Here is an 8,029-nt window from a genome sequence, read left to right as displayed (position 1 = left end):
AAATGGAACTGAAAACAAAGTAAACAGAAAATACAGGTCAGTCTAGTTCACTAAGAGAATGGAAGGTAGAAAAAATATTAAGTGAATCAGTAGAGAAAACATGAGAAAGATAAAACAACAGGAAGAGAAAACAGAGAACACAAAACAAAACAAAACAAAAGATGAACAGAGCCTGAGCGACTTGTGGCACTATAAGAAATTATCTAATATTTGCATCATCAGAGTCCCAAAAGCTGAAGGGAAAGAGTGTTGAGGTGAAAGTACTAAAAGAAATGATGGCTTAAAAGAAAAATGATGGCTAAATTTATCAAGAGACATAAATGTACGGATAAAGGGAACTGAGAAAACTCCAATCTGAATAAACTTTATGAAATCCACATTAAGACATATCGTAATAAAATATGTGTGTATGTTTCTAAACAAACAAACAAAAAAAAATTACTGAAAACGAGAGAAATGAGACCAATGAGACTGTATCTATAGGAGAAAAATAAAGCTTGAAAGATACCAGATTTTTTACCAGAAGCCATGTAAGTCAGAAGTGGCACAATACCTTTCAAGTGCTAAAGGTAAATCATTGTCAAGCAGAATCTATCTACAAAATAAATAAATACATGAATAAATAAATAAATATAAAAACGCTTATCAATGAAAGAAAAATCAAGTAATCCTAAAGTGAAGGAAAACAAAGATGGTTTGCTTGTTGGCTAATGAAATTTCTTCAAACAGAAAATGATAAGAGAAGGAACATTCAGAAACCAGGAAGGAAAAAAAGAAAATGGGAAGCAAAACTATGGGATCAATACAGAAGACTTTCTTTTTCCTCTTGATTCCCTAGTTTTTGAATAGTGAATTTGTATTTTGATAAGTTGAAACAAAAAATGTAGCACTGTGTGATGTGATTCTACAGAGAGAGGAAATACTTGAAAATTATATTATAAATGACTTAAGCATGTAGAAAAAGTTAAGGGTTTTACAATCCACACAAAATGGTAAAGTGAAGATGTCAGTGGACTGTAATAAGTTTTGTGTATATAATGAAATACTTAGAACCACTAAAATTGTATATAAAAAGAGATATACTAAGAAAAAGTGTAGATAAGTTAAAATGGAATTCTGAAAAATGTTCAAGTCTGAAAGAAAAATGCAACCAGAGAAACAAAAATCAGAAAAAAAAGTAAAGTAGCAATCTTAATCCTTAACATAATAATTGCATTAAATATAAATAGCTTGGCTACACTAAAAGGCAGGAGTTGGTAGAATATTGTTTAATAGTTTATTTATTTATTTAGAGCATGCGTGAGCAGGAGAGGCATAGACAGAAAGAGAAGGAGAGAGAGAATCCCACACAGGCTTCTCCTGCCAGCCTAGAGGCCTTGTGTGTCTCAGTCCCACGAACCATGAGATCATGATCTGAGCTGAAATTAAGAGTCTGATGCTTAAATGACTTAGCCATCCTGTAACCCCAGCAGAATATTTTTTAAATGAGCCAATTATAGGCTCTTTACAAGAGAGCAATTTCAATTATAAAATATACGCAGTTTATATTCTATAAAGTAAAAGCATAGAAAAACTAATCACGGAAATATTAATCGACAAAAGTAGGAATGGATACATTAATACCAAAAAAAAAAAAAAAAAGATGTTAGAGCCAAAAGAAGCAGCAGAAGCAGACAAAGAAGACGACGACAACAATAACAGAAAGAAGCACTGTATAATGTTAAAAGGGTCAATGTCCAAGAAGCATGGAATTTCTAAAAATGTATGAACCAAATAATACAGCTGCAAAAGGTATGAAGTCAAATCTGATCGAAACAGACAAGTTCACAATTGAGGATATCAAGACTCTGCTCTCAATAACTTGTAAATAGAAAATTAGCAAGGATATCAAATACCTCAGCATTATGATCAAACCAACAGAATAAAAGAGACTGTGATAGACTCTCTACCAAGCAAACAGCAGGGGTAGTATTTTAAATGCTCAAGAAACATATAAAAGGTAGATCAAGCACTGGGCCATATAACAAATGTCAACAAATTTAAAACAAAAACTGTAATCATAGATACTATGCTTTCCAATTAATGGAATACGAAGAGTTAAGATAACAGAAAAATCTCCTAAAATTTAGAAACTAATTTACAACGATAAACTTCCTGAAGAAAATTAAAAAATACAGTGAGCTAATTGAAAATGAAAATGCAGCATATAAAAGTGTATGGATTACAGCTATAGCAGTGTTGCCAAGGGAATTTATAGCTTTAAGTGTGTATATTAGAAAAGAGTAAGTCTCAAATCAATAATATAAGCTCACATATCAAAAACCTGGAAAAGCAGAGCAAAATAAACTCAAGGCAAGCAGAAGGAGGTAAGTAATAAAAGGAAGAAATCAACAAAACAGAAAAACAATAGAGAAAAATCAATGAAACAAAGAGCTTGTTTTTTGAAAAAAATCAATAAGGTTGACAAATTTCCAGTAAGACTGACAAAGAGGAAAAAATATACAAATTACAAATAGTAGTAACAAAATAAGAGATATCACTATAGTCACTGTTAAGTATCAAAATTTAAGGAAATTAAATTCACAAATAAATTTCTTTCAAAGAAGAAATTTTCAGACCCAGATAGTTTTACTGAAGAATTTAAACAACTGTTAAGAAAGTAATTATCAGCAATTCTATACAGAATCATTTTAAGGAATAACAGAATGGGAGATACTTCCTAGTTTTTTTTTGAAGCTAGTATTACCATAATAACAAAACCAAGTACAAAAAAAAGATTAAAAAATAAATACATCTGCAGTTTAATATCACTCATAGATACAGATGCAAAACTCCTTAGAAAAAATACCATATAATATTTAGCAATGTATAAGAAGAATTATGGAAAATGATCAATTGGGGTTTATTTATGCAAGTTTGGCTCAATATTTAAAAATCAACCAGTGAAATCCACCATTTTAACAGGTTGACTAATGAAAATCACATGATCATATAAATCAATGCAGAAAAAACATTTGATAAAATTCAGCATCCATTCATGGTTGCAATTCTTAGACAGAAGAAATCTTCTTGATAAATAACTTGATAAATAACATTTACAAAAAGCCAACAGTTAATATTATACTCTATGGTAGATTTCTTCCTCCAAAATTAGTAAGAAACTAAGGATGAAATTTTAGCCAATGCTGTAAAGCAAATACAGGAAATAAAACTGCATACAGTCTAGGAAAAAAGAAATAAAACAGTTCCTATTTTCAGATGTCATGATTATTACAGATAAATTCCCAAGTAATCTAAACAGCAACAACAACAAAAACCAGTCCTAGAGCACACTCTTTGAGTTCAGCAATAAAAGAAGATCAAAAAGAAATATACAAAATTTCATTGTATTTCTACATATTAGCAAAGAGCCAATGGGCATTTAAATTAAAAATACAATGGAATTTATAATTGCTGCACCAAAAGAAAAGGTAGAAATAGAATTTCAAAAATTGAAATTGAAGAAATACAAATACAAAATTAACCGAGGGAAAAAAAATCAGACAATCTGTGTGTAGTAATTTTGTGAGAAAAATTTTAAACTTTCATATAATCAAAACCACCATAAGGTTTTCTAAGAAATTTGGTAAGATCAGATTAAGTTTATTAGAATTACAAACGAACAAGAATACCCAGACACCGATAAAAATTAAAATATGAGTTTCCTATCAGGTATCAAAATGATGTATAAACCTATAACAATTAAGATAATGCAGTATTGGCTCAAATAATAAAGGACTTATCAGGGTAAAATTGATTCTGCATGTGAGGAAAAAATATTCTGGATGAAATAAAGACCTATATGTGAAAGGAAAAGCTGACAGAAGTAATATAAACATAACCCACATAAAAAGAATATTTCGTTATTACAATATAAGGAATATCTGTTAATGAATAAATTTGACTCTAACATAAAATCTTGAAAAATTCAATTACATTAAATTTTAAAAACTTGGTTTATCAAAGATTATTATTGAGGGAAAACTATTTTTTAAAAAGTGTCTATATTTTCTGCAAGAAAGTATTTATAACATATATTGACAAATAACCGAGGCATAAAAAATGTAAAGAATAGGGCACCTGGGTGGCTCAGTTAGTTAAGCATCCGAGGACTTCACCTCATGTCATGATCTCACAGTTGATGAGCTCAAACCCCACGTTGATTACTTGTAAGCTCAGATATTCTAAAGGTACCATTAGTTCAGTGTGAACAGAGGATGGAATGCTTATCTGAATGCGAAAAAGTCTGAAGAAAAGAGGTAGTAGCCAAATCATGTATGGCTTTAAATTACACTAGAAGATATCTGAAGGCAATGAGAAGCACTGTGAGTATTTTAAGAATAAAAGTGACAAAGCAGTTTTATGTTTGTAAAAAAAGAGGAGGTAGCTTAAAAAATAAATTAGAAAAGGGAAAGAGAGGAGGCTCATGGTTAGCATTATAGTGAACAGATGTTTAAAAATGGAGAATAAGAGTTCTTAGTATAAAGGCATTATTACTTTTCCTTTTTCAATTAAATGTTTTTGTACTTATTTTGAGAGAGAGAGGGAGAGAGGGTGTGCGCANAAGTGTGGTTCAACAGACCGAGCCACCCAGGAGCCCCTATTTTTCTGAACTTAATGTCTAACTTTTTGTTAGACTAAACTAAACGTGGTTACAAATATTTTATTACTAATTATAAAATCACATTACTATGTAACAGGAGTAATGAAAAATCCCTAAAGCAATTTTAATCATGTTCTTGTTTTCCAAAAATAAATTATTTGATTAAAATCTTGTTACTAATTTAATAATTTTAATTGATGACTTAAGGCCTAAAGGATTTTCTACCCACATATATAATAAACCAATTATGAAATTAGTAATAACTTAATGATTCAAGTAACAATTGTCTAAATTATAGCCTATAATAGATTTCTTAGATTAAGCCTATTATAATTTTCATTGTTTTAAAATTTTACTTTGAAACTATGAGTCATCTGCTTTAAACTATAAAACTTTATAAGATGAATCCCCCCCACCAGCTACATTCTATGAACATGGGAGAAAATATAATAATTGGCTCCTTTTGTTTTTATTAATCATAAATTCAAAGTTCCTCCTCTAACTACTTCATATCCGTGTGCTTTTATAGTTCACAAGAATCCCATTTGATTATAACATTTTGAAAATATTTTAGAGACATGAAAAGATAATAAAGCAAAAAAGCAAACTATTAGGAATTCTTATCTCCATATTTCTATTTTTCCATGTTATCGTGTTAAGCATTTCACCATTGTAAGCATTTTGGTTTAGTCCTCTGCTTTATTATTTGATAGGCACATGGTACCTATTGTAACAGTTTACAATTAAGAGAAATCACATTTTCACTGAAAGTGTTCAAAGCTTGAGGAAGGATGAAGAGGAACAAAAGGACATTCTGTTTATGCCGTTCTTGCCTGCATCTGGGAGTAAAATTTTTTCTAAAATCTCTGAAGCAGATTTTTATAGGTCATTGCCCACCCTCGACCAATCCTTAGTAGAAGCATAGGGTCTCCATGTTTGGCTCAGGCTGATCATGACGTGTCCCTCGGAGCAGGACACATTACTTCTCAAACAATATTGGTAGTATTGAAGAATTAAAAAAAGATTAGTTTTCTGCAGTAGAAAAGATGTTGGCATGTAATGGGAGGTCAACTAACATTTCTTAAAGCCTGTCTGTGTCACTTACTGGGCTACAAACTTTTTGTATATTAGAGAAGAAGAAGAGGGCAAATTTGGAATTAAAAAAAAAACAGTATTACTGCGACATATTGTTTCTTCTATTATCTTTAAATGTTAACACCTTAACATATTGAATATATTTAAATGTTAATGTGTTTAAAAACCTGATTTCGGGGAGCCTGAGTGGCTCAGTCTGTACATGTCTGACTCTTGGTTTTGATTCAGGTCACGATCTCATGGTTTGTGAATTTGAGCCCCACATTGTCTATGTGCTGACAGCTGTGGAGCTTGCTTGGGACTCTCTGTCACCCTCTCTATCTGCCCCTCCCCAACTCACTATCTTGCTCACTCACTCACTCACTCACTCAATCAACATTAAAAAAAATAACCTGAATTCAATAACTACAGCATTTGTAAAAGGATGTTGAGAGAGCAGAACTATATGCAACATTTCAAAAGCTTCTGTATTTGAAATTTAATCATTGTTTTAGAATGCATGGGTATTTGCAGAACATGAATTCAGGTACACATGAAAAGTTTCAAGAAAATATGCCTAAGAGATGCACATTTATTGAGAACTGAGTTTTCAAAATCTAAATTTTAGTACAAAGTAGTATAATGAAAACTAAATTTGAAAATAATAGTGTAAACTTAGATAAAAACAGTGATTAAAGCATTTTTTGTGTTACTTTTTTTTTCCTTTCTGATCTTTAGGTGTAGAGAGAGTTTATATTCTTTTGTAGCCCTCAGTTCATAGTGAACTGTATTCATGCCTCCATTCAAAGCTCTCCCTTTTGTATTTTATTTATGTTTTACATTGTTCCATTTCAGGTTATTGTGTTGTTTTTATTTCCCCTTTTCTTCTGGTCTTCTCTGCACCCATCCATCTCCATATGGACGTACTCGCTTTATTTAACGTTAAATAGAAAATATACATGAAAGCATCAAATATGGAGTGTTGAGTAAATGTGTTTTGATTTACAGACATGACACTTAAATATGAATTATATTAATTCATTCCTTTTTCATTCTCACCACTAATGTTTTCAATGTTTTTTTTTTTATTTTCTGAGAGAGAGAGAGAGAGCGAGAGAGAGAGAGCGAGAGAGAGAGCGAGAGCGAGCGAGAGAGAGAGAGAGAGAGAGCATGAGCAGGGAAGGATCAGAGAGAGAGGGAGATACAAAATCGGAAACAGGCTCCATGCTCTGAGCTGGATGCCAGCACAGAGCCCGATACAGGGCTCAAACCTACAAACTGGGAGATCATGACCTGAGCTGAAGTTGCTAACTGACTAAGCCACCCAGGCACCCCAACCACTAATGTTTTCAGATATAGCCATGCTTCTCTATGTCTCTAAGCTGTTGCTCCTTACTTCTCAGACATATTCCACTCACAATTTATTTACGCATTCTTCATGTAATGCTGTTTTGAAACCTGTGACTACTCACTGTTATAAATAATAATGACGTAATGTGCCCTTATGCAATTTTTTAAAGTTTTTTTCCCACCCATAGTGGGATCAGTTTGTGTATCAGTCAGTATATGGTGAAATATTTCTCTAAGGATTTAGAAGATGGTATTTAATACAAATAATTAGGTTAACAAAACTCTTGGGAGGGACTTGAGTTGATCATATCAGGAAAGACTGCTGTTAGCTCTCAGATTCCCTCCTGGTTTCCATGGTATCAAGAAGATGAAGATCTGAAACTACTTCCAAAGTTCAGAGGTAGATGACTCCCAGGAGGCTATCTCAAGGCTGCTGAAAAACCTCCCCTCTGCTGAGTCCCACACCATTGTCTGTTGCTCTTACAAAAGACCTTTTTACCTTCTAAATCACATGCTACTACTTCCTGTTGGAGGAATCTAAATAAGAACTAGGATAGCAATAAATTTTGGAAAATGCATTTTCAAACTCAATCTTCTATGATATAGGGTAGAAGTAGAAGATAGTGGAGATTACAATTTATTTCCAAAAATGAGTATTGAGCATATCAGGCTTAAGTGTGTATAATTTAGATAAATACTGCTTTACTGAAGTCTACAAATGGCTGGTCATCTTACATAATCCTGGTAAAGCTTAAAATTCATCCCCCCCCACCCCATGTCCTTACTCTTCACTTGAAATGACACACATTTCTGCCATTCAAGGTAGCTAAAACTAGGATCTTACAATTGTTTTTCATCTTTTTATTTATCTAATTTCTAGTAAGATAAGAGTATCTATTTATATGTTATTAGCCACCCAGGCTTATATTTCTAAGTGTTCATTAATATTTGTTGATAGTCTTC

Source organism: Crocuta crocuta, unplaced genomic scaffold (genome assembly GCF_008692635.1).
Source record: "Crocuta crocuta isolate KB4526 unplaced genomic scaffold, BGI_CrCroc_1.0 scaffold300, whole genome shotgun sequence".
NCBI lineage: Eukaryota > Metazoa > Chordata > Mammalia > Carnivora > Hyaenidae > Crocuta > Crocuta crocuta.
Note: the sequence above shows the minus strand (reverse complement) of the source record.